The sequence below is a fragment of the Spermophilus citellus genome, assembly GCF_964194105.1.
Source record: "Spermophilus citellus genome assembly, chromosome: 12".
Taxonomy (NCBI): Eukaryota; Metazoa; Chordata; class Mammalia; order Rodentia; family Sciuridae; genus Spermophilus; species Spermophilus citellus.
The window spans coordinates 105,262,736-105,287,008 of record NC_138198.1 but is presented as its reverse complement, the minus strand read 5'-3'; the positions used below and the strand labels follow the sequence as shown (position 1 = coordinate 105,287,008).

The following is a 24,273-nucleotide window of genomic DNA, read 5'->3' as shown; positions in this document are numbered from 1 at the left end:
AGTTTGCTAAAAGCAAACAAATATCAATAAATCACAAATTAAACGGAGACAGGAAGAGCAAATAAGAAAGTGGCCTGCAGAAGCCCTGCTGCTGCCACTGAATCTCTGAATCTGAGGAGTGGGGAAGGGTGCCTGAGCTGGGCTTCTTCGAGATCAGGCCAAGGAGCTGTGGCAGAGAGGAGCAGAAGTGCTGACAAAGCCCTCCTGGGGCTGGTGGCACATTCCATATTTAGTGGGTGGGAGTGCTAAGGAGCCTGCAGGAGTTAAATGAAACGTAAAGCCACATCCCCTTATCTGGTAAGGCTCCAGGCTCTGAGCCAGCTGAGGTATTACCCCCCTTCCCCTCTTGGGGAATAAGTCGAAGTTAGAAGTGAGTCTGTAGATCCCAGTTTTTAAAAAAGGAAAAAAAAAAAGAAAAGAAAATTTCTTTTGTTAATTTCCTCTAGAGCAGCCAACGCTTGACACAAACCAGGGGCAGGGACAGAAACTGCTATGGCCCCAGGTGCCGGCCTCTGTGTCCAGTCTCCATGGAGGCTGCGCAATGTCAGGGCCCAAACTCCAAAAGCACGGGAGCCACTCCTGTTTGTCCTTTCAAAGTGGACAAGGTGTGGCAACAGGTCCTTTATCCTCAGGACTGACCCTTAATGCATTCACCTCTTTACTGGGATACCAGCTCTGTCCCCGAAGGCTCTGGGGCCCAAGGAAGGCCACGAGGTCAGCTCTCAGCCCTCATTATCCCTCTCCTTACTGCCTTAGTCCCTTTCTGTCCTCTGGCTCCAGTCCTGGCCTCTTCCTATGCACACAGCCTCCCATCTTTTTGTTAAGTGCCCAAATCTTAAATGTACAGCTTGGTGAACTTGGACCATTTGAAGAACTTGGATTTGTCCATGTTGTAGAGTACGCCACAGTTCATTCTTCTGTTGCTGTACAATGCTCATGGTGTGACCATACCACATTTTTGTTTTCTGTTGTTGAAGGACATTTGGATCATTTCTTGTTTGAGATGCTATTGGGAAAAGTTTCCGCAAGGATTCTTTCTCTATTTTTTTGTCAAATATGAAAATGCATTTATTTCAAAATCATAAACCAAACAAATAGGTAAATGAAAAGAAAGTGGCATTTGATGCATAAGAGGACCAATGGGTTTCTGTCATCTAATATAAAGAAAATTGTCAAAACTTAATACGAAAAAGAAAAGCAACCTTCCACAACAGGTAAAGGACACGAAGAAATTATTCACAAAGAGTTAATACAAATAATAAAAACATTTGAACTTACAGGTAATTAAGTAAATATTTTCAAATGATCAGGAAGACATCATTCAACCCATAATTTTTAAAAAGTAAAAGTTTTTAGGATTGAAGATAGAGTGTATGTCGTGGTAGACCACAGATATAATTGGTATGGCCATTCATAAGGTTGTTTTAAATATATTTCAAGGTATATGGGTATATTCTTTTTAAACTTTTTTTATTAGTTAAATTATTTATTTTAATTAGGTATGTATGACAGCAGAATGTATTTTGATTCATTGTACACAACTGCAGTACAACTTTTCATTTCTCTGTTTCTGCAAGGATTCTTTTTTAAAAAAAATATTTATTTTTTAGTCGTAGTTGGACACAATACCTTGATTTATTTATTTTTATGTGGTGCTGAGGATCGAATACCAGGGCCTCACACATGCGAGGCGAGTGCTCTACTGCTGAGCCACAACCCCAGCCCCTCTGCAAGGAGTCTTGATGGTTCTTGGTAAATGTTAATGTCATTGGGACTTACACCTGGGAGTGGATTGCAGGGTGCATGTCTATTCAGCTTTCTTGAGTATTGCCAAATGATCTTTTGAAGAAGTCTGAGAGTAATTCTAAGAGAGTTCCTGTTGCTCCACATCCTCACCCACGCTGGGTGTTCTGTTTTGCTGTTCTGATTGGTGCAATGACATGTCACTCTGGCCTGATTATTTTACATTTGCATGATTTTGTATTTATTGCCCATTTGGATATCCTCTTTTGCCAAGTGCAAACATTTTCCCATTTTTAAATTGATAAATCTGTTTTTCCCTTGTCCATAATCATTCTTGATATATTCTACGTATGAGTTCTCTGCCACATCTTTCTCACTTTATAGCTTACTAATGGTATCTTTTGGTTAAGAGAAGGGTTTTTTAGTTTTAATAAACTCCAATTAGTCTTTTCATTGCTTCTTGGCCCTTTTTCTCTGTCCTGCTGATGGGACTTCTTTGCCTACCCAAGGTCATGAGCGTATCTCCTCCAAGGTCCAAGTTTTTCTCTTGGCAGATTTATCGTCTTATCATTTATGTTTAGATCTATGATCCATCTCAAATTAATTTTTCTTTGGTGTGAGGCAGAAGCCAACATTTTTTTAAAATATTGCTGCCCATCGGACTGAGCGCCATTTGTTGTAAACACAATCCCCCCGCCTCCCCGCAGACCAGCAGCTCCTTTGTTCTGAGTCACTACATGCAAATGCATCGATTTCTGGACTCTCTTCTGTCCTGTTGGCCTCTGTCTCTGCTTGGACCTATCCCACTCTGCTTGTGACTGTGGCTTGACAGTAGTGTGATTCCTCTAACTTTGCTGCTTCTGCTTTGACTATTCTAGGTCCTTTCCCACGTTTCCATGTAGATTCTCCATTCACACACATGTGCACATGTGCACATGTTAAGGTTTTGATTGGACTTGCATTGAATTTATAGAGCAAATTGGGGGGAATAGACATCTTAACACCATTGATTGTTTCAATCCATGAACAATATAGTACCACCCTTTATTGAAGTCTTGATTCCTCTCTGCACTGTTTCCGACTTCTCGAGGTTGTACCAGGTTCACTGAATTTATTCTTTAGGCCTTCAACTATAGGGGGTGCTATTGTAAGCAGCACTTTTACAATTTTATCTTCCATATGTTTGTCACCAGTCTAAAGAAAATACAATTGATTTTCCATCATTGACCTATGCCTAGCAACTTTGCTAGATTCATCCATTATTTCTAGTCTTGTATTAACCAACTGTAATCCACTGGGGGAAGGATGCCCTTAACCTCTCGGCACAAGGCTGGACTTCCATAGAGGCTCACTGGCTGTTCTGAAAATCTCCCCGCAGCAGAGGGAGAGGAAAGAGGGAAGTCCTCAGTCATTGGTCTCCCAGTAGGCATGACCACACCTACCCACCCTTAGCTGGACCGCTTTTCTACTGTTTACAGACCCTTGCCATCATTACAATGAGGATTTACCTCTTTACTTGGACACTGAGAGAAGTCAGGCAGCAGGCCAAATGAAAATCACCTGCTGGTCCAAAGGAGCTTGAACATATGGGTTCCCTCTGCACCTTTGAGGATCAGGGCTCCCATGGGAGACTGTGGCATAGATTGCAGCTGTATCACTGGGATGCATTAGGAGAAGAGGCTGGTACCGGTACCCAGGAGTGCATGTATGGAGGTAATTTTATGCCTTGGAACACAAAACACAACCACTTGCAAACGTTCCCCAAGGTCCAAGTTAGGGTAGCCCTTGTGCTTGGCTCTTAAGAGGGAGACAGCAAGGCATGTAGCCTGGTCCTTGTCTTCCAGGAATTGTGCTGCAGATAAGGAGGCAAAGCTCAAGCCACAAGAAGAGGAAGGATCCCTGGCTCTATCTAACACCAATGAGCTCAAGACTTCCAACACGCACCTTCCTACTCCGCCTGGGCCTTGCCTCCCAGCAAAATGATAAAGGGAGCTTAGTTGTCCTGTGTGGCACAGCCCAGCTACGGCTTGCCTTAGAAGCAGGCCAGAAGGCCTTGCAGGAGGTGAAGACAGAAAGAGCAGTGAGGAATTGGCTAGAAAGATCCAGCTGGGATGGGAGTTGGGAAGATTCACAGGGAGATTGGTCTTGAATGAAAACTTGGGCATGGGAAGAGTTGGGGGGATAGAGAGGAGGAGGCCTCCACCCCAGAGTGTCTGCTGCTATGCAAGGATCCTCTCTCCATCTCCCACCACCCCACGGTGTGGCCTGGTAGAGTTGTCGCAATATAAATCAGAGGTGGACGGAGCACAAAAGATGGGTGGGCATTGCAGAGAGAATGGGCGAGGACCCCTGTCCATAGGGGAGCAAGGGAGCTTCACACTGTGGCTGATGGTTTGGGCACCTGGCTCAGGCTCAGGAGCCCATGCACAAAGCTCGAGGAGACTCACTTGAAAAGTCCACAGAGAAATTGTGGGTACCAGAGATGCCCAGTACTCAGAGGCCTTCCTTTCAATCCAGCAATGCAAAGACCACTTGGAGGTCACCTGGTATCAACCAAGCACCTTCCTCATGCCAGGCCCAGGCTGGGGGCTGGAGTATGAGGATCTGCCCAGGATTTGTTTATTCAGTGGTGGGATGGCTGCTATGGCAGAGCTGGGTGTGAGACCTCAGGGGCACCCCCGCTGTGGGGCCGGGATGGGCTGATGCTCTAGCTGCCAAAGGACGGTGATGCTCAAAGGTCACCCCAGAAAGGGTCACAAAGTGTCATGGGCATTGCAGAGAATGGACACCTGGAAGCAGTTCCACAGAACAGTGGTCCCTGATGTTGGCATTTCCAAAATTGTGTGTCGGGAGCCAGAAGAAAAGATGGTGCATCCACACCTCCGAGTGGTCCCCAAACGGACTCAAACTTGCTATTTTATTCTCAGCATCATTCAGCTTTCTCCTCATAGGGGCTTAAGCAAGGACCTCCCAGAGGTACGTGCAGCTCTCCTGCTCAGCTGGAGTGAGGCCTGCCTGTGTGCAGTGCTGGTGCCTGTCCTGGTCTCCTGCACCTGCCGAGATCCCACCTGGAGCCAGGACTGCCCTTGGGAGGCAGGCTGAGTGTCCACGGAGCCCTTTGCCCTTGACATTGCCCTGCTGGAGTGAGGACCCTGAGAGGAGAGCAAGGGAGTGGGAGGCAGCAAGTGAGGGCTCGGGCAGGAAAGGGCGAAGACGCTCAGGGTGGAGGCACCCAAGCCAGACATCTGGGCTTACCCTGCTTGACAGAGGGCCTGACAATCCTGGGAGGGCCCGGAGCGGGTGTGAGCAAGGGGTGGAGGTCTGTGGCTGCTGGGAGGGATGGCCTGGCGCAGGTGGGGGCAAGGCCAGGGCACAGTGGGCAGCAGGCAATGAACTCCTGGGGGGTCCTGGGGCCTTTCCCCACCCCTGAACCCCCACCAGGGCTGTGGGCACCTGCCCCCATGAGCTCCTGCCTGTGCGGCAGTCTTTGTCCAGAGGGTATCTGGCCCGTCCTCTTCTGCCTCTGCACAGGTGGTGCCAAGGTCAGCAGCACCCACCTTCTGTCCCACTCCACAGTCCATGTGTGGTAGAGTGGGGTGGGGAGGGGACGCAGTCACAAAGGGCTCCCTAATACTCACCACTCTCCCTGAGGGGGTCTGAGCAGAGGGTCTCAGGTACCTGCAGAGCTGGCCTCGTCTGGGGCTGCTCTCCCTCCTCTCCTCCCTGGGCTCCTTTTTTCTGGCACCCCACCTGTGTCTCCTGACTTGCCATCCCTCATCTGGAAGGTCCCAACTTGGTCCTCTCTGCCTCTGTCACTGTTACCCACCCTCGAGTTCAGGCAGTAATTCATCACGTGATCCTGGGGCCTCCCCAGCTCCCCCTCCCGCCCCCTGCACAGGCAGATCCCCCAGATTCCAGTGCTGCCTCTGGGCAAGCACCTCTTGGCCCCTAAAGACCGCAAGTTCACAGAGGAGAGTGCTCTGCCTCTTCCCAGCCCCTGTACCTGCCCGTGCACTAGCCCACCAGGGACCCACGGCCTCGGGGGAGAGAAGCACCTTGGTCCCACCTGCTGCTTCCCCCACCTGGTACAACTCACCTGACCTGCTCCTGTGACTCTGACCTAGATGGGGACCTTCAGCAAGCCACTCCCATAAAGAAGCAGTACAGAGACAAAGGGGGAAGACAGGCTGGTGGGTGGGGCGAAAACATGAATATGACAGGTGACAGCGGGTTGTGTCCTGGATTTATGCAGCTCCCTGGGCTTTTTCCAAGGCAGAATGGAACAAAGGCTGCGAGGAAATGTGATGTCAGAGAGAGAGGTGGGCCTGGGGTTCGGAGGAGCCGCCTCTTCTTTATGCCATGGGTGGTGGGTAAGCAGGTGTTCGTCATATTCATTTTTTGCCTTTTTGCCTGTCTGGAGTATTTCATAACAAATCCTTAAAAGAAAGAGGCACCTGGGGCCAGGTAAAGGAGGTGGCTCTGGGAAAGATGGAGGAACAGCAGGCCACCTGGAGTGTGGGCGGGAGGAGGGGCAGGGTTCCAGCAAGGGGACAGAAGGAGGCGCATGGAAAACCCAGAGCCATGAGTCACAGCTCTGTAGGGAACTTGCCAGAGCGTGGGACAGGGACCATGCCAGGGCCAGGACAGAGCCAGGGGTGATGTCATTGTGGGAGTGGACGACAGAGGAGCTTTGATCCAGTTTGCTAGGACACAAAAGATGCCTCTTCTGCGGCCTACCAGGAGTTAGTCGCTGGCTGGGTCTTACACATGATGTTGAGGGAGGGAAGGAATCCCTTTATCGTTGCTGTTGTTTCTGACATGAAGAAACGGGTTGCACAAGGGTTCCAGCCAGGAGATGTGGATGATCAGGGCCACCTGTGTCTACGTGCGCTGGCTTGTCCTAGCAGGCTGGCTCCTAGAGTCTCTGGGGAGACCCCATGTGTGCGGGCAGGGTGGAGGCCCTGCCTGTGGGGGCCAGGGGATCCCAGTCAGGGTGCCCACTTGAGCTGAGTGTGGGAATGTGGGCTGAGGGCTGGTGACAAGAGCCAGTGGTGCCTGCTAGGAGCTCCTGGCACCACAGGCAGAGGCAGCGTGAGTCCTGGGGAGGGACCTGTGGACCCTGAAGTTGGCAGCCTGTCGGGAACTAGCTGCCATGGCTGGCATGGGCAGTGTGGTGTGTCTGCCCACAGCTGAGGCCCAGCGCCCCTGGAGCAGCAGGAAAGGCCACAGAGTTCCGAGTGGTGATGTGACCACCTGTGTTGGTCTCTGCCGCTTCCCCATCGCCCCACCGTGCCACCAGGTGACAGTGAGGGCATTGACGGAAGCCCAGCTTCACAAGGACAACTAGAACAAGAGAATAGATGACAGCCAGCGAGGGGTGTCAACAGAACTGAGGCTGGGAGGTCTGTGGGGGGTGACTGGATGTCCACTTAACAGAGAAGAAAGCAGAAACCCAAGTCAGGGTGCTGAAGAGAAGGCTCTAGAAGCATTCGCCCCCCCCCCTTCCTAAAACATGCCTCAGAGCAGAACTAGGAGTTTTAGGTTCTTTGAAGGTGACGTGAGGAATGGACTTGAAAACTTGGGACTTGTTGAAAATCTGTGCTAAGAGTCTGGCCCCCAGACCCCCCCTTCTCAACCCCTGCTTCCCCCTAGTTGAGACTAGAGGTTGCTTTTCCAGAGGAAACCATTCTGAGAAGGTCTGGACTCAGATGCTGCACACAATGAGGGAAAGTCTGAGCACTGTACTCAGAATGAAAGAATTTATTTTAAATTAGCACCTTTGGGGGTGAGACTTCTAGCACTCTCCATCCTGGGCTCCAAGAGTACAGGCAGCCTGGGCAATTCCAAGGCAGGTGATTGGAAGGGTCCTTTGCAAATAATCTGCTGGCCCAGGAGAAAACAAGAGTTACGTACATTTACCCAAAGAAATTACGAGATCCCTACCTAAACCCCTGCAGAGAAATCTCCAACTTTTTAGTGTCTCGCTCTTAAGTGTAAATGTCAGTCAAGGATCATGTGGTATCTGTAGAAAGGAAACCTCTGAGAGACAGAGAAAACACAAGTAAACAAAAAATAAATAAAAAAGAGCCAAAAGGAATAGGGCCAAGTCCAGGAGTGAAAGAAAACGTCCATAAAACTATAATTAATATCTTCAGAGAGATAAGAGGAGATAATGCAGCCATAAAACCAGAATGGGAGGTTATAAAAAGAGAACATTGGAAGAATAAGGGAGAACTTTAAGAAATTAAACATAAAATATCAGAAATTAAAAATTTAGTAGAAGGTTTGAGAGAGAGAGAATTGAAGGACTTCACCAGATTGTTGGAAGAGAAGACATAGAAACTGGGATAGAAAATCTAAGGATATAGGAGGCCAGGGCAGGAGGGCAGCAAGAGGACTCCCAGAGCAGAGAAGAAAGTCCTCCGAGAGGAGGAATTTATCAGAGACGTCTGCAAGAAAGCTCCAAGGACTGGCTTCCGAACGGCAGAAACGAGCACCATGAATGGACAGACCCATCCCAAGGGCCATTGTGGACTTTCAGAATACTAAGTGTTTATAAAACTTTCAGAGAGGAAAAAGCGGATGCCTTACATATAGAAATTTGAACACAGAACTGTCTTAGACTTCCCACTGTGTCTCTGGTGTCTAGAGGACCTGGGTACAGTGCCTTCAACCTTCCAGAGAAACATGGCCTCTGGCTCACTGTCCTCTGTTCACTTCCAAATGGACCATGGAGAGAGAGGGAGAATCAGGCCTTTTCGGGTAGACACAGTCTCAAATACTGTACCTCCCAGAGGTCCCTTCTCAGGAAGCCACCTGAGGAAGATTTGTACCTTGAAACAAGAGTAAACCAAAACCAAGAATGGTGTGTGTGTATGTGTGTGTGTGTGTGTGTGTGTGTGTGTGTGTGTGTGGAGGGTGGGTGGGCAAAATAATGACCCCCAAAGATGTCCACCTCCTAATCCCCAGAGCCCATGAAAATGTTGGGTTACATGGCCAACAGGATTCAAGATGGCGGATGGAGAGCTGACTGCTGATCAGCTTGCCCTGGGATGGGAGGTTGTCCTGGGTCAGCCAGGTGCACCCAGTTTAATCACAAGTGATTTGGTGATGGAAAGAGGGAGACAGGAGAGCAGATCAGAGTGAAGGAAACATGTCCCCCCACCCCCGGGTTCAAAGGAACACAGCTCCACCAACACCTTGGTTTTAGCTCAATGACTCCCATTTCGCCCTTTGACCTCCAGAACCAGAAGATAATAAGTTGAGGTTGTCTTAAGCCTCTTGGTTTGTGGTCATTAGTTAGAGCAGCCCTAGAAACCAGACATAAGACATAAGAATTCCAGGTGGAATTCCCAGGTTAATTCTTACATCCTGAGTGCTAGGCTCAGGAGCAGTTGGTCCAGACTGGAGCTGGAGGTGAGAAACTCTAGAGGGGATGACTCCCCACTTGGTTCCATGGATTCCCAACATGCCAACCTGTTTCTGAAGGGCTTTTAATAGTTCTGGCAGTCAGTTGTTATGTAAATAGATGTCAGGTGCATACAAAGCCATGTTAACACTAGCAAAAATTAAAAAGTTATGCAAGAAAGGAAATATTATCATGTGGCTCATTCATGAACAACACTTACATCATCACCACACTGTGAGCACTGACAGTTGATTTTACTAAAAATGGTAGGAAGACACAGAGAAACAGAATTGTGTGTTTAATGGAGGTGGAGATGGGACCAGAAGGGAGAGAAAACCTCATTTCCATTATGGGACACTAAGACACAATGCAGAGGAGTGTAATATCTGACAACAGTAATGATACCTCATGCTGCGAGCTGGACTGTATCTCTCCATAATTGATATATTGAAGCCCCGACCCCCAGGAGGGCTGTATTTGGAAAGGACATTGTCAAAGCTAAATGAGGTCATAAAAGTGGAGCTCAGATCCCATAGGATGAATGTCCTTATAAAGAGGAGATGCCAGAGAGCCTGCCCTCCCCTCTCTGTGTGCACATAGTGAGAAGATGGCCCTCTGAAAGCCAAGAAGATAGCTCCCATCAGAAATAAATCAGCCAGCATTTTGACCTCGGACTTCTACTCTCCAGAACTGTGGCAAATACATTTCTGTTGTTGAAGCCACCCAGTCTGTGGCATTTTGTTATGGCAGCCTGAGCTGACTAATACATCATATTATTTAGAAATATGGCAATAAAGAACAGAAGAGATGGCTAAAACATTTGAGAGTTGTTATCTCTGGAAATTGGGACTTAGTGTGAAGAGAGCTAAAATATTTTTCACGGTTAGATTTTTATTATTTTTGATTTTTCAAAGCATGTATACGTATTTGTTCATCTAGTTAATTTTTTAAAAAGTTAAATAAGTGAAATTGGTAAAGGGAATTTATTGACTGAGGTAAATGAAAAGTTCAGAAACAGGGTGATATTTAGGAGGGATTTAATCAGGTTTCCATTTCTGTTTTTCTGTGACTAGCTCAGTGCTACACTCTGGGCTCTTTTGGTAACAAAGTAGCTGTCCAGTGTAAACTCCAGCCCTTGCATTCCCTCTCTCCGTCACCACTGCTGAAGTTTCTCCCCCAGAAACCCACAACAGACATCTTCTTATATGATGAAATTGGCTCAATCCACCATGGCCAGAGAGCTAAAATGAACAGATTGGCTTAAATCAACCATGACCTACCCTGAAACTCAGTTGCTGGGGTAGGGGGCGGGGGAGGTGATAATCTAGAAAGAATTTAGGATTCTTTTACTAAGAAGAAGGGGAGATGAATGGTGGATGCCTCAAAATAGCCAATGTCCACTAAGAATGCATTTCTTTGGAGAGCATTTTCCTCTGTCTTCTTGACTGCTGGTGCCTAGTGATACTTGGGATTGATGGGTCAGTTGGTTGGTTGATTGGCTGGTTGGCTGAATGGCATTTGGGTTAAATGTTAACTTTTGCTCTGTGTGATCCATGAGGTAAGAAAGTCTAGATATAAAGAAAATGACTGATGAGGGAGGCTAAGAGCGAGAGCATTCCACCCCACACAGGTTTTTGGGAATGAGGAATGAAAGACAGAGGTGAGCCCAAAGCTGAATCTTCTTAAGGGAAGCTATCAAAACTGTGGCACAGTTGGATATGATCAAAAGTTTGGCATGGCGCAGTGTAACTGAGGGACTCCTAGATGTTCTCCCACACCCAGCTCCTCCCCACCTACTGCAGATGCCTGAATCATATCATTAGAAAAAATTCACTTTTGTAAGAAATGCCATCACTTGCAAAGACTGGCACATTTGGCTGAAGAGTTGGCCAGATCCTTCCTAGACAGCTGCAGTGAGGAACTCGGGTGTGGGAGGGACGGCATCTGCAGAGGTGCATGGGGCGGAGCTGGCACCAGGTGAGTCCTGAATGAGGTGGGGGCAGGGAAGACCTCCTCCCTACCTCACCTTAGCTTTCACTGGGGCCCTGCTAAGGGGAGAGCTAGATGCTCTCTAAACCACAGCTAACCCTCTTGCCAAACATATGCTCTGACTCCACTCCCTCTGACTGATGCCCGCAGCTGGAGGAGCGCTCAGACAGGAAGGCCACTGTCCAGAACATCCCCTGTGTCTGCTCTCACCAGCTGAGCCAAATGCTTTCCCTGGGCGCTGCTGGCTTAGTTTCAAACCTGTTTTTGCCAGTGAAACTGGTTATTGTAATTATACAGTTTAATTAAATAATATGCAAGCGAATTAAATACATTTGCAAAAAGAAAAAGAAAAGGTTGTTTCTATGAAAGACTTTTCAAAATGTGGATTTTTAAAAAGGCTGTTGAATTAGATGAAGGTTAAAAAAAAAACCTATGAAAGTTTGGAGAAATTTCCAAAAAGATCTAGTAATATTTTTCCTTCTTTTTCTTTGTTTCCCTACCCCACCCCCAAGTCTTGGGGCTTGAACCCAGGGACTTGCACATGCTGTGCAGGGCTCTACCACAAAGCTACCCCCCCCAGACCTACATTCAGATTATTTTGCAAGTATATTTAAGTTTTCATTTCACTGGGGTGGGGGGGACAATTGAAATTGGAATTGTAGGCAATGTCACATGTGAGTGATTTTATGCACAAAGACAGTAAGAACAATTCTATTCAGGAGCTACAAAGTCAAAAGAAAGGCCTTGACTTGGCCTTGAAGGTTTGGTGACTGAATGTACAGGCACCTGCCAGATGCTGTTGGGTTTCGGAGCAGACCTTGTACCGCAGCACATAGGCGGTGGGCTCTGGCTCCTGGAAACCAGTTCCCATCCCTCTGGATCAGAGCCTGGTATGCAGAAAGGGGTTTCATTTCTGGGCTGTGGATGCTTAGCTGGGTGGGTTCCTCAGAGATGACAAAATTGGAAGTAGCCAAGAGGAAGCAAAAAGAAAGTTGGAGATGGCTTCAGCCTGGGCCAGTCTCTCTGTCTCTCCCAGAGTTTTCTCTGGGGTCCCCGAGCCAAATGCTGTAGTCCAGCTCCTGCTCTTCACTCTTTCCTTCCCTGCACCAGGGCAGTGGGGATGGGTGATTTCACAGCTCCTCAGCCCAGTTCTGTATCAAGGCTGCATCTCTTGCTCTCCTTTGCACAGACCAGCAACACCTGCTCCATCTAGACCTGGTAACTCACTGCCCTGCTCCATCCTGCTGGGTTCCTTCCTTTCTCTACAGCATTGACCCTACCTCTCCATGTCCTCCCCACCCCTCCGGACTCTGCTCACTGTTCGTGCCTCCAGGGAGGCCTCCCTAATGAGCACCCCACCTGCCCCAGCTCATTTCATGGACCACCTCCCGTCCTCAGTTCTCACCGAGGTCCACCGGTCAAGGTCCCCTGAGCTGTGGACATACAGTTCTCCCAGACCCCCTTTCTGGATTTGATTTCACAACCTCACCCGCCATCCTCACCCTGCAGCAGGTTCCCCTGTGAACGCGCCTGTGATGGACCTGAACAGGGTGATCTGTGACAGCGAAGACCACAGGACCACAATGTCCACCTTCTAGAACCTGGGTCCCAGCAATAAGGGGGGATTGTGGGACTTCAGGTCAGCTTATCTCTTTCCAGCAACTCTCAGCCAGAGAAGTGAAGGTTCTGGGGTAGGAGGCTGGATTTGGGGAGGGAAAGACAGGAGGTGCTAGAGACAGCACCACATGGCAGTCCCTGGCCTCCAGATCTGCTAGGGGAGCAGGGAGGAGGAACTGAAGAACATGAGATATGAACTGCTCATGGGATGTCCCAGATACAGGGTGTCTGGATATTAGGTGACCCAGTAAAGGGTGTCCCCCAAATTCCTTGCAGGAGGTGGGATTGAGGGGATCTTTGGAGTGCACAGAGCCCCGCAAGCAGCGTGCTCACATTTTCCGTGAGGCAATTTTGCTTCCGTGGGCCTATGCTGTGCTGGCTGCCTCCCTCTGGATCCTTCCCAACACCTCCTATTGAGAGGGGAATTGGTGCATGAGGGGACATCTCCCCATGTCGTGCCATGGCAGCTCCAGAGGAGTGCTGAGTTTTCCTAAGGCTCAAAGGTGGGGGGACACATCCTGGTTGACTCTGTTGAGTTATTTTGTCCACTGTCCCAGGTAGCCATCTACAGTGTCACCTTGTGCTCTAGAAGAGTCCTGCTTTGAGATAAACATGTATGATCTACTGATGCTCCACTCTGGGTGGGATCTAGTCCTAGGAAGAGCCTAGAAGCCGAGGGGATGACTCCTGAGGAGCTTCTCCCTGGTGGGCCCTCCCCTTTCCAAACATCCACACACCTGTCTACTCCTGGTGTCTGGTTTCCGCCTGTCACTGGTGCTCTTGTGGTAGTTGTGATACATTTTAAAGTGTGGAGTTGGAAGGACACAGCTTTCTCCTCTACCTGAAAGAGGCTAGAAATGCCTCTTTGAGAGAACAAAAGGCTGGCATTAAGTATTCCTATCATGCTGGACACCAGTGGAGGTAGAACATTCTGGAAAGCGGGTTCTGAAGGAATGTTACAGGATTCAGACCACCAGGAAATAGGACTAAAGACTAGACCAACGGAGGCAAGAAGAGGCACCCAGGGGAGGCCGCAGTCACAGAGACAGGGCCGCCTGCCTCCCTGTGTACTTCTGAGCTGGGAATCCCACCTGCGGCCTGATCCCTCCTTCTGGCTCCCCTTCCAGCACTTTCCCAAGAGGCAGCCTCAAAAAAATCCCAGCCCCACTTGGCAGCAGAACCAGGAAGCAGGGCTGGGGCTACCACCCAGGCGAATTCCACAGCACACACCTCCCAAGCTCCCTCAGCAGATGATATCAGCAGAGAGCCCTCTTGTGAACTTCAGCAAACAGCACTCCCCCAGCCTTCACCCGCAGGGAGGCTGTCCTGCTGCCTCCGAGATCCCCGATACCTCAGACTTATTTCTTTTCCTTGTATCCTATAGAGAAGTTTTTTTTTTTCTTTTCTCCGTATTTAAACTCATTCAATATTGTAACACTGAATATTCTTTGTCCACCATGGGGGTAGTGGGGCGGTGGGGCAGGCCTGGGTGGCTTGCCCTCTCTCCCCAGCTCCGGGACCATCCTTGCTGGAGGCCCTCACTCAGATCTGCCAGGCCCAGGAACAGCTCCCAGAGGCCAGAGAAAATAAAATGTGCTTGATTGAGCAAGAACCCAGGGAAGCTGCCTGACCAGGGAGATTAGGCCTTTGTTCCTCAGTCAGGCTCCCTTTCCCTCCCCCTTCCCCTCCCCCTCCTCCTCCCCCTCTTTCCTCTTCTCCCCTCCTCTCCTCTCCCCTGGCCCCGGGCTCTACTGTTGACCTTGGCTCAGGGCTCAGCCTTCCCTCTTTCTCAGGGCTATTTTAAGATCTAGGCCAAGGTCACAGAAACTCGGACTTCCAAGGGGCCATCACCCCAAAGCAATGACTGAAGGAGGATTCAGTTGCCTTAGAAGAGCATGTCCCTGGACACACACACACATACTCTCTCTCTCTCTCTCTCTCTCTCTCTCTCTCTCTCTCTCTCAATCAGACCAGACCAAACTGGCCTCATGCTCTGGTAGACTAAGTGGGATGGTTTAGACCCCAGTTCATTCTCTACAGACATCAGCTGGGCTTTCCCCAAGCCCCCTACCCATCCAGTGAGGGGCAGTTCTTGGCTTGCAGGAAAAGGGAGCAGAAAGACCAGGGGTACCCATACACCCCTCTCTCCTTACGCCTCCAGGTTCCTGGGTTATTATCTTACGTCTCCCAGGTTTGGTGTCTTTGATACACTGAATAAACTAATGTTGGGGAGCCCTTGTTCACACTGGCGTTTACATTAGTGTTCACCTTTGTGTTCTGTGTTCTATGGGTTTTGACAGATGTGCAAGGACATGTATCCATCATGAGCATGTCACGCAGGTCTCCACATTAGTCTTTCAGTAGAGTCTCTAGAGTCTCTGCCCCGCTCGTAGTTCCCTATTGTGTACGTATTCACCTTTCACCCCTTGACTCCTGGTAGCTACAATCTTTATATTGCATCCATAGTTTTGCCTTTTCTAGAATGTTACACAGTTGGAATCATAGACTAGGTAGCTTTTTCAGACTGGCTTCTTTCACTTAGCAGTATGCTTCTAAGATTCCTCTGTGTCTTCTCACTGAGAAGAGAACAGATTGTTTTTTATCACTGAATAATATTCTGTTATCTGGATATACTACCATTTGTTTATCCATTCACCTATTGAGAGTGCATGTAGGTTGCTTCCAGTTTGGGGCAATTATAAATAAAACTGCTGCCAGGCACCGTGGTGTACGTCTATAATCCCAGTGGCATGGGAGGCTGAGATAGGAGGATCATGAGTTCAAAGCCAGCCTCAGCAAAAGTGAGGCACTAAGCAACTCAGTGAGACCCTGTCTCTAAATAAAATACAAAATAGGCTGGGATTGTGGCTTTGTGGTCGAGTGCCCCTGAGTTCAATTCCTGGTACCCACCCCCGAAAAAAAAAAAAAACAACAACAACAAAAAAAAAAAACACAAAACCATAAATAAAACTGCCATAAATATCTGCATGGATTTTTTGTTTTAAACATGGACATGAATTTTCAGTCCATTTGAGCCAATCTCTGAGCATGCTTCTAGATTGTACAGTAAGCCCGTGTTTAGCCTTGGAAGGCTCCACCACGCTGTCTTCCAAAGTGACTCTACTGTGAGAAATAAAGTCTGGTGGTCCATTTTCAGAATCCAGTGTTTGGCCTTAAATGTAAAATGGGGAGATAAGAAGAGGAGCAGGAGGGGAGAGTTAGAGTGGAAAGTGACCAGCAATTCACTGTCCCTTGACAAACAGGGGGAGGGACTGGCCTGACCAACAGAGATAAACTGCAAGATGCTCTCAACCCAAGAAGGCCTTCCCACCTTAAGGGGACCAAGGGAGGTGAGAACAACTAAAGGTTTAAATACCCAGTAGGAGACCACCAAACCTAGAAGGCTCTAGACCCCCCAGTGCTCAGCCAATGAGAACCCAGGGAAGGGACCTTGTGTAATGGGGAATGACCTGCTGGTTGTAACTGCAGGGGTGTGCCCGCTCCCCCAGAAGGCAGTCAAATCCATTTTGGGGATTTGGGCAGGTGAGCATGTTTCTCTACCATCTTGCATTCCTAAGGTGGCTAATTTAACATTAGAGAAAAAGCAAGCTGCAATCCTCCCAGCACAGCCTCTAAAGGATTCTGCTAGGAGCAGCCCTGCCGCCCTGTCACCAGAGACCCTCTGCTGGTCAACCCCGAGGCCCTCCAAGCTCAAGGCTGGATGGCCCACAGTGACAACCCATCACACCAAGCTCTTCCTACCAGTGCTGGGCTGTCACTAGCCCCCAAAGTACTTTCCATGGAACAGCATCAACACTCACTATGCGCTGGCCCTTTGCCAGGTACTGGGGACCTGGCAGTGAGCACAGCAGTCAGGATCCTCCCTGCACACGGCTGACCTCCTAGGGAGAAACTAGGCTCACTGGCCTCACCAGAGGCCCAGTGCCAAATGTGCCCTCCGTTTTCTGATTTAATTCTTGCTCCATCCATGGGAAGTTAGAGGTAGGTATTGTTATTGTGCCTATTTTGCTGGTGAGAATCTGATGCACAGAAGTTAAATCACTTGCAAGGTCACACAGCTGCTGAGTTGCTGAGTGGCAGGGCCAGCTGTAGACCTTGCCAAAGGGACCATCATCTGGCCATCCTGAGGGAGTCTCCTGGGGCCTCTGACCCCAAACTGATTGTCAGGGCAGGTATCTGCTTGTGCTGGCCACCCTTCAACACCGAAGAGCCCTGGTCCCAGTCACAGATGCCTGCTGGGTGGCTGCCATGTACTCATCTTCTCCCACGTGCAGTGGGGTGACCCCAGACCTCTAAGCCTCCTTCCTGTCTGTAAGCCCTCCTGGGAGGAGTTTGCAGGTAGGAAGCACAGCTTCTCACATCTGCATTGCCACCAAGTAGCAGAGACCCGGGGACTTAGCAGATACTCACAATAAATGGGTCGAAGCTATTCTACCTACCTGGGAAGATACTTAATCATAAAGCATCCCCCAAATATTAGTTCATATTAATGTTAATATTGGTGTTGCTGCTGTCAGTCACATAGCTTGAATTCACAACTGTTAGTCTTTTTATTGCTCCTGAAAGCCACAAGCCATCCAGAAGTGCAGACATGGGTGTTTGTGGCCACACATTTGCAGACAGACCCTGGCTTCCCACTTTTCTATGTCTAACTGCCTCCAAGGCAAAGAGAAGAGGGGATGATGACCGGGAAACAGAGGGATGTCAGAAAAAGCCTGAGCTGACAGCACCGTCTGGTCAAGGGCCAACTGCTTCTCCTCGGGACAACAGGCTGGAGCCGGGGCTCCTGCTCTTTGAATGCTGCTTCCATTTAATCTCGCCTGTCTGGGAGAACCAGGACCATCTGTTCCACAGCGGCTGGCCCTTGACAGACAGTGCCGCTGGTCACAGAGCCAAGAGCTGGGGAGACAGAGCCTGGATGATGCCCTTTGGCCCATTTCCAGCCATGCCTGGAGATTTGAGAAAATAAGTCATTAGTCTCAAATATTCCTTAATGATGGAACGAGAGCCAGACAAACCAGGCTTAGGTTTTGCCAGTGCCCAGGTCAGTGTCTGGGAAGGCCCCTGGAGTGATTGGGAACCTTGTCCTAGCTGAGGGTGTGCCTGGCGCCTCGTCTACCCAGAGGCACAGTGGTGCCCAGCACCTGGTAAGATGGTGGGGGTGGAGGGCCACTGTGACCTTGGAAGTCTTGCTAGCTGCTTCCAACTGCAAATTTGTTATTTGTCTGAGCTGGAAAGATCTCTGAGATCATGTCCCCATTTACAGATGGGAAGAGAGAGAAACAAGGCTGGTTCAGAGCTCTTGCTAGGTTCCTCCCAGGCCTTTTTTTTTCCTTCTTCCTCTTCTTTTTTTACTGGCAACACTATTTTTTGAGACTTAAAGCACATTATTCCAAGGGAAAAAAAATCCAGGACACTGAAAAAAATTACCCATGCTATTTATTCACTCTCACTCAGAGAAGTTGTTAGTTCTAATGACCTTTCCAAATTAATAAAATCTGTAAATGCTCAATTGTTTATTGCACACATTGAGTTGCACCTCTAAATGGCTGGAGGGAACAGCAAGCCTGCCTGGAATATTTAGCTCCAGGGCTCTGCAGCCAGCAGATGTGCTCTGTACCCTGGGCAAGGGAGCTGTGCTCAGCATTCCCAGGGAAAGCAGGCAAGGCAGCCGAGCAGCCCACCTTGTGTTCAGCCCACGGCACACAAGAAGTGTGAGTGACAGTCCATGGACCTAAGATAGTACCTAAGCAAGGTCTAGGTTGCAGGCTACGGCATTCAGAGAAAGAAATGTTGGGGGATCCGGAAAGTCCGTGAGATGTGAGATTTGATGTGAGCCCAGAAGAGAAGGATTGGGTCAGATTACCCAGAAAGGGAGCAGAGGGTGAGCAAAGGGTAAGATTGAGGGTATCATTGGGGCCCACGAGCCCATGTGGAGAGGAAGTTGGTTGGGGACATGCAGAGTACTCTCCCTGGAAGGAAGCTAGGTTCTAGAGGGTGATGGTGTCTATACTTCAGAGAATCCTGTCTCTCAATGCTCCGACCCCAGTGCTTATGAGCCACAGGTTTCCCTGGCCAAAAACAAATTACCCTTGCAGTTTGTTCAACCTCACTCAAAGAAGCTATTAGCACTAATGACCTTTCCAAATTAATGAAATCTGTAAGTGCTTAATTGTGTATTGCATACATTGCAGTGTGTCCTTTAGTCCTGGTGACCGTCATTCCGTCCAAGCTTGTGAGTGACACTGTCCACTCTGATTTCCAAGATGAAGAGGACAGAAGTTTCTTAGGGACATGCTGTGCCTGTTGTACTGTTGTTGCAAGGGGATTTTTAAAAATTGAGGTAGAATATATATATAACATAAGATTTACCACTTTGACCATTTTTAGTGTGCAGTTCAGTAGTGTTAAATATATTCACATTACTGTGTGACTATTGCCATTGCCCATTCCCAGAACTTTCCATGTTCCCCAACTGGAACTCTCTCATTCAACACTAACCGCCACCCCCACCCCTAGCCCCCTGCAACCACCTTTCCACTCTGTCTCTACCAATTGACTCCTAAAATTGCAATCATACAGGGTGCCTTTTTGTGACTGGCTTATTTCACTCAACATTCTGTCCTGGTGGTTCATTCTTGGTGTAGCACGTATCAGAATTTCCTTCTTTTTTTTTTTTAGGTCAAACGATGTTCCCTCCTATTTATGTACCACATTTGGTTTACCTGTTCAGTTTCTGACGGACGCTGGTTTTCCTGGTCCTTTGGGCTGTCGTAAATAATGCTTTGGGTGGATGTGTGTGTTTCAATGTCGGTATGAGTGCCTGATGGGAGGTTTTTGAACTAAAAAAAAAAAAGCTCCAGACTTTCAAATGCTGAGGCCTGATCCCCTGGCCCCTGCTGTCACTCCACAAGGAGCAGGTTGCCATCTGGCTATTGCGCCTGCGTTAGACTCTTGCACCTGAACAGAGGTGCGTGTTCTTCTCTGTCAGGGCCACAGACCGAAGGCAGGTCTGTCATGCACGCCACCTTCCCTGTGCCATGCTGAGCCCCCTCACTCAGTCCTGGAGCCCGTGCCAAGACCCCTTTGCCTTCACTTCTTATCCTAAAATACATCAGTCACTTTGCATTGGTCCCTCACTGAAGTAGCAAGTGCTTTGAACTCTTGCTTGATGAGTCCTTTCCCTCCCCTTCTAAACGTATTTAGCCACGATCCTAAAAGCCAAGAAAAATCACTCAGGCAGAGTTCCCCTTCCCATCCACAATCTTCCCCTCCCCAGCTCCCTCCAAAAATGCACGCAGGTGTCAGCAGAGCTAAAGGGCATCCTGTCTCCGAGCGTCACTACTTCTGCACATTAATTGCCCAAACTCACATTACAACACATTAAAACGGTGACACACTCCGGCAGAAGGCAGGAGAAGTCGTGGTGCAGGTTGGCATTGTCATTAACTCAAGTCTTTGGTGTCAACTCCCTCCCGCACCAAGCGTTCCTGCCTGGCCTCGTCGTCAACCTCCGCCATGCATTTTCTGGCCTTTGTTGGTTGGTGTCAGCTCTTGAACATTATTTAAATGTAGTTTGGGGGTCCACGAACGCAATTACCATTGTGTTATTATTCAGGGCCAGATTGTTAAGATGCAGGCAGCTGTACAAGGAGATGCCCTGTGCTGTGAGGTCCAATTTAGGAGGGCCTTCGGAGCGCGCGCAGGGTTGCTAAGCAACCCCATGCTACAGAAGTGGAGGCCTCACTCCGGAGTGGGAAGAAGCCCAGCGCCTTCAGGGAATTGGAAGCAGTGGTCAATCTGAGACTGGCACGGCGCCGGGAGCGGGAGGAGGCGGCGTGGGCTGAGCCTACAGGCCTGCGGCAGTGGGGGCGCCCACCCAGCCAGCACATGGTGTTCCCAGGGAGGGAAGATGCTTGCTGCTGGGAGTGGGAATGCAGAGAAGGTGCAGAAGCCTGAGGTCGGCCAGGAAAACGCCGAGGGATCCCCAGAGCAGATGCTAATGTGATTCTCTGTCCCTTTCTTCTCTTTGCAGGAAATGAGCAGGTTGGCCGAAAAGCTGGTGGCCTGAAATTGAAGACTAAGGCGTTGGTGCTTGTGAGTATGAATCTTGCTCGTTTGGTTGTGTGGTTTCACAGTGTTCCTGGCCAGTGGGCAGGTTTCCCTAGTAGGGAAAAGAAGCAAGACCTGGGTGGAATGAGCTTTGGGTTCTTCTGGAAGGTGACTCTTGTTGAGTGGGTTGGACCCTGGCAATATAAGGCATCAGATTGAAGGAGGCAGCTTGGAACCCTGGCTCTGTCCTCGGAGTGGAGGACATTCCTGTTGGCTTCACAAGACAGTCACTCCCTTGGCCTGCGGATGGGTGAGTGGGCAGAGCAGGACCCCTCTGGGGAAAAGAAAGGCGTGCTTTCACACAGTGCTAAGTTGGCTGCTATTTAGAACAGTAAATCCTCATCTAGGCCATGGTATAGCATCTTAAACTAAGAGCAGACATATGCACAGTCCCTCCGCCAGCCTGAGAGCCTTAGTCACCTGGGGCCAGGCATCACCTGCAGTCTCTGAGCAGGCCACGAGAGCCAGCAGGCCTAGGCTGTGTTTTGGAGGGGCTCCAAGTGTGGAAAGAGAAGACATCTACATGGGGGACAAATAAAGAGCTCTCTGGAAGGGTGCATGGGCCGCCTCTGGTACTGCCCAACCAAATGGTGCTGGGGGGCGAGGAGGGAAGATTTCCTGGGGAAGGAGACACTTGACCGGGGTGGAGGAGGCAGGCCTTTCCAAGGAGGATGACCAGGGCCAGAGGCCCCTCCTGGGACCTGGTTGGGCCTGCAGGGAGTGCAGCACAGGCCTGGGTCTGCAGGGCTGGGAGGTTGGTCAGGAGCTGAAGGTCTGGAATAGCTTCATGAACGGTCCAGATGCAAAGAACCAGAATGCAATAAAGAATCCCTTGCCTCTGTAAATACAATTAAATTTCTGCCCATTTGTCTGCTGCTGCATGTGGAAATGGCTGCATGGATTTTCCACCAAACTTGAAGTTGTACTTGAGATCAATACACTGGATAGATTACAAGAAATTCTGTATTGGGGACTTTCTCTGGGTGTGTGTGTGTGTGTGTGTGTGTGAGAGAGAGAGAGAGAGAGAGAGAGAGAGAGAGAGAGAGAGACTCCTCCAAACAGTAGCACTTGAGGGCCACCAGCATTTTATGAGACCAGTGGTGAGGTCATTCCCTGAGCTACAGGTGGACAGTCACAAAGATAGTGTTCCCAGCTGTCCCCTTGCCCTTCCCCAGAGCTTTTGGTACCCAGGATGAAGGGCAGCAATGATTTATTTATTTAACCAAAGTTAATTCCTTATTTGTTTTGTGCTAGTTCTGAATCCCAGTACCAGCAACCGGTATTTCCACAGAGTTACCAATTTGTAGCCTAGGAGCTGTACAAAGGCTCTGTTCAGTATTCTTATTTTGGAGATCAGGACCCTGGGCTTGGAGTCACTAAATATTCACTGAGCTCGCAAGTGACAGAGACTAGATCTCTAATTAAGGAGCAGGCCCTTCCAGGCGTGGCCCTGCCTTCTGTGCCTTCATCCTGGGGAGGAAGAGTGATTGTTGTCTGTTCCTGCTGTAGGAATTCTGTCCTGGAGGCCAGCATTTTGGGTCACTGGCTTTCCTGGGCCGAATGTTGGATGGATGGTCTTTGGCAGGGTGGGGATGGTTTTGCCCTCAAAACAGAAGGCTCTGTGTGCTTATAACACCAGGGATGCTTTCTGTCGACACAAGAGGGCTTCATTTGGAACCCCCGGTGACTGCTGAGTTGGGGCTCCCCAGATGCATAGCCTGAGTGGGTTTTGGGTGCATGGAACTCTCTTGGGAAAGCTCTTAGGAAGCACTGTTGGAGAGGGGGAGGCAGGAAAGGGAAGGAGGCCCTGAGTGAGAATGTGCTAGAGGTCTTCTTCTCCATTTACACATATGACACTGTGGTGGCATCTGGTTTGGAGACAAGGGTCAGGGCTTGTGTAGCCCCATTTGCCATCAGCGGCCTCCAGAGTGTTGCTGGTGGTGTAGGCTCCATGGCATCGTGTCAGCCAAGAGCAGCAGATCCAGAGACTGTCACGGGTGAAAGCCACGAGCCATGCTCTCAGCAGCTGGTAAGGGGCGCCCAGCAGGTAAAGGGGACCAGTTACATCTCCTGTTGTTCTCATGAGTGTCTCTAGTGTGAGGACAGCCACATGTCACGCTCATCTGACCTGGCAGTAATTCTAACTGCAGTTAGGTTTGCATTTAGAGGTACAGGTATTAAAACAGAAATTCATAATGCCTTATTGAGGTACCATTGACAAAAATCATATGTATTCATGATGTAAAAGAAGAAGAAGAAGAAACTTCATAATGTGTGATTTTTTTTAAATTGAATTTTATTGGAATTTCATTCTTACTAGGTCTTATACTCTTGTGGCTCTAATTTCAAAAGTACCAAAAGATCTCCAGTAGAAAGTCCCCTGCCCATCTCTTGTATGCTCACAGTGACAGTGTGGTTTAGATATCCAAGTTTTAGTGAATCTCATGTTGTACTGAAAGATACTCTTGGGTCTCAAGAATCAGCAGTTGGGGTTATTCCAGAAAGGGATGAGCTGGAATGTGGCCCTTTTTTGGAAGGAGAGCAGTTCATAGTCTGGTCAAACCCTCCGTGGAAGATTTAAAGTGTTGAACAATTTTGCACACATTTCCAAACTGCTTAATAAGTGATAAGAATTGCAAGCTATCATTGTTTCTGATTGCAAATAATAAGTATTATTTAAAGCAAATCACACATAGTTTGAGGATTCTGTGTTGCAGCCCTTGGAATTCCACAATCTTGAAAATAATTTAAAGTTTCACTAAATGCTCTATTTAGTGCAGATCATTGAGGTCTTGCTGCACTTATTATCTGCTGCCATTCGCACGTTGTTTAATGACTTACTGAAACGTGTTTTCAGTTTCCTGAGTATATTTAGATCCACTGTGTGTGAGCGCCTCGGGAATTCGCACTGTGCTTTCCTTTGAGGAGGTGACTTGACATAATTTGGAGGCACTTTCTCCGCATAGGATCTGGTCAGTGAGGAAATGGGTGAGTATCCTGTGATGGGAGGCGTTGAAACAGTAGCTAGGTCATCTGTCAACAAAGCTGCACAGGAACCTATCTACATGACAGGCAGGCATAGAAAACTTCCAAGGTCCTGTCACAGCTGGGTCTGGTCTGTGCATCTTTGTGATCATCCTTAGCCTCTCTAGACCATCCAGCATGCCCCAGGCCACCCAGCACACACTGCCCGCTTACCAGCTACATTTTGGTCTCCTGGGTTTTGTCTAATGCCAATAAATATCCAAATAGAACTTATTTTGTGGTTGTGAAGGCCCGAAGTGTATGTTTTGCTCTTGCAAACGAGCTCCCTTTCCCAGTTCTCCTTCATGTTGATGCTCTCTCTCCGGCTGCAAGAAATCCTCGAATGTGCGCATGGCCTA

The 24,273-nt window shown here is 48.9% G+C and overlaps 1 protein-coding gene across 2 annotated transcripts in view; it reads left to right on the top strand.

The window, feature by feature from the left end:
• Window positions 1-24,273, top strand: part of ZBTB7C (zinc finger and BTB domain containing 7C) — a 337,867-nt gene that overhangs the window by 164,863 nt on the left and 148,731 nt on the right. For both annotated transcript variants that reach the window (XR_014018220.1, XM_081262764.1), the window contains exon 3: window positions 20,814-20,875. The gene's annotated coding sequence lies outside the window, so the exon portion shown is untranslated. The remainder of the gene's footprint in view (window positions 1-20,813; window positions 20,876-24,273) is intronic.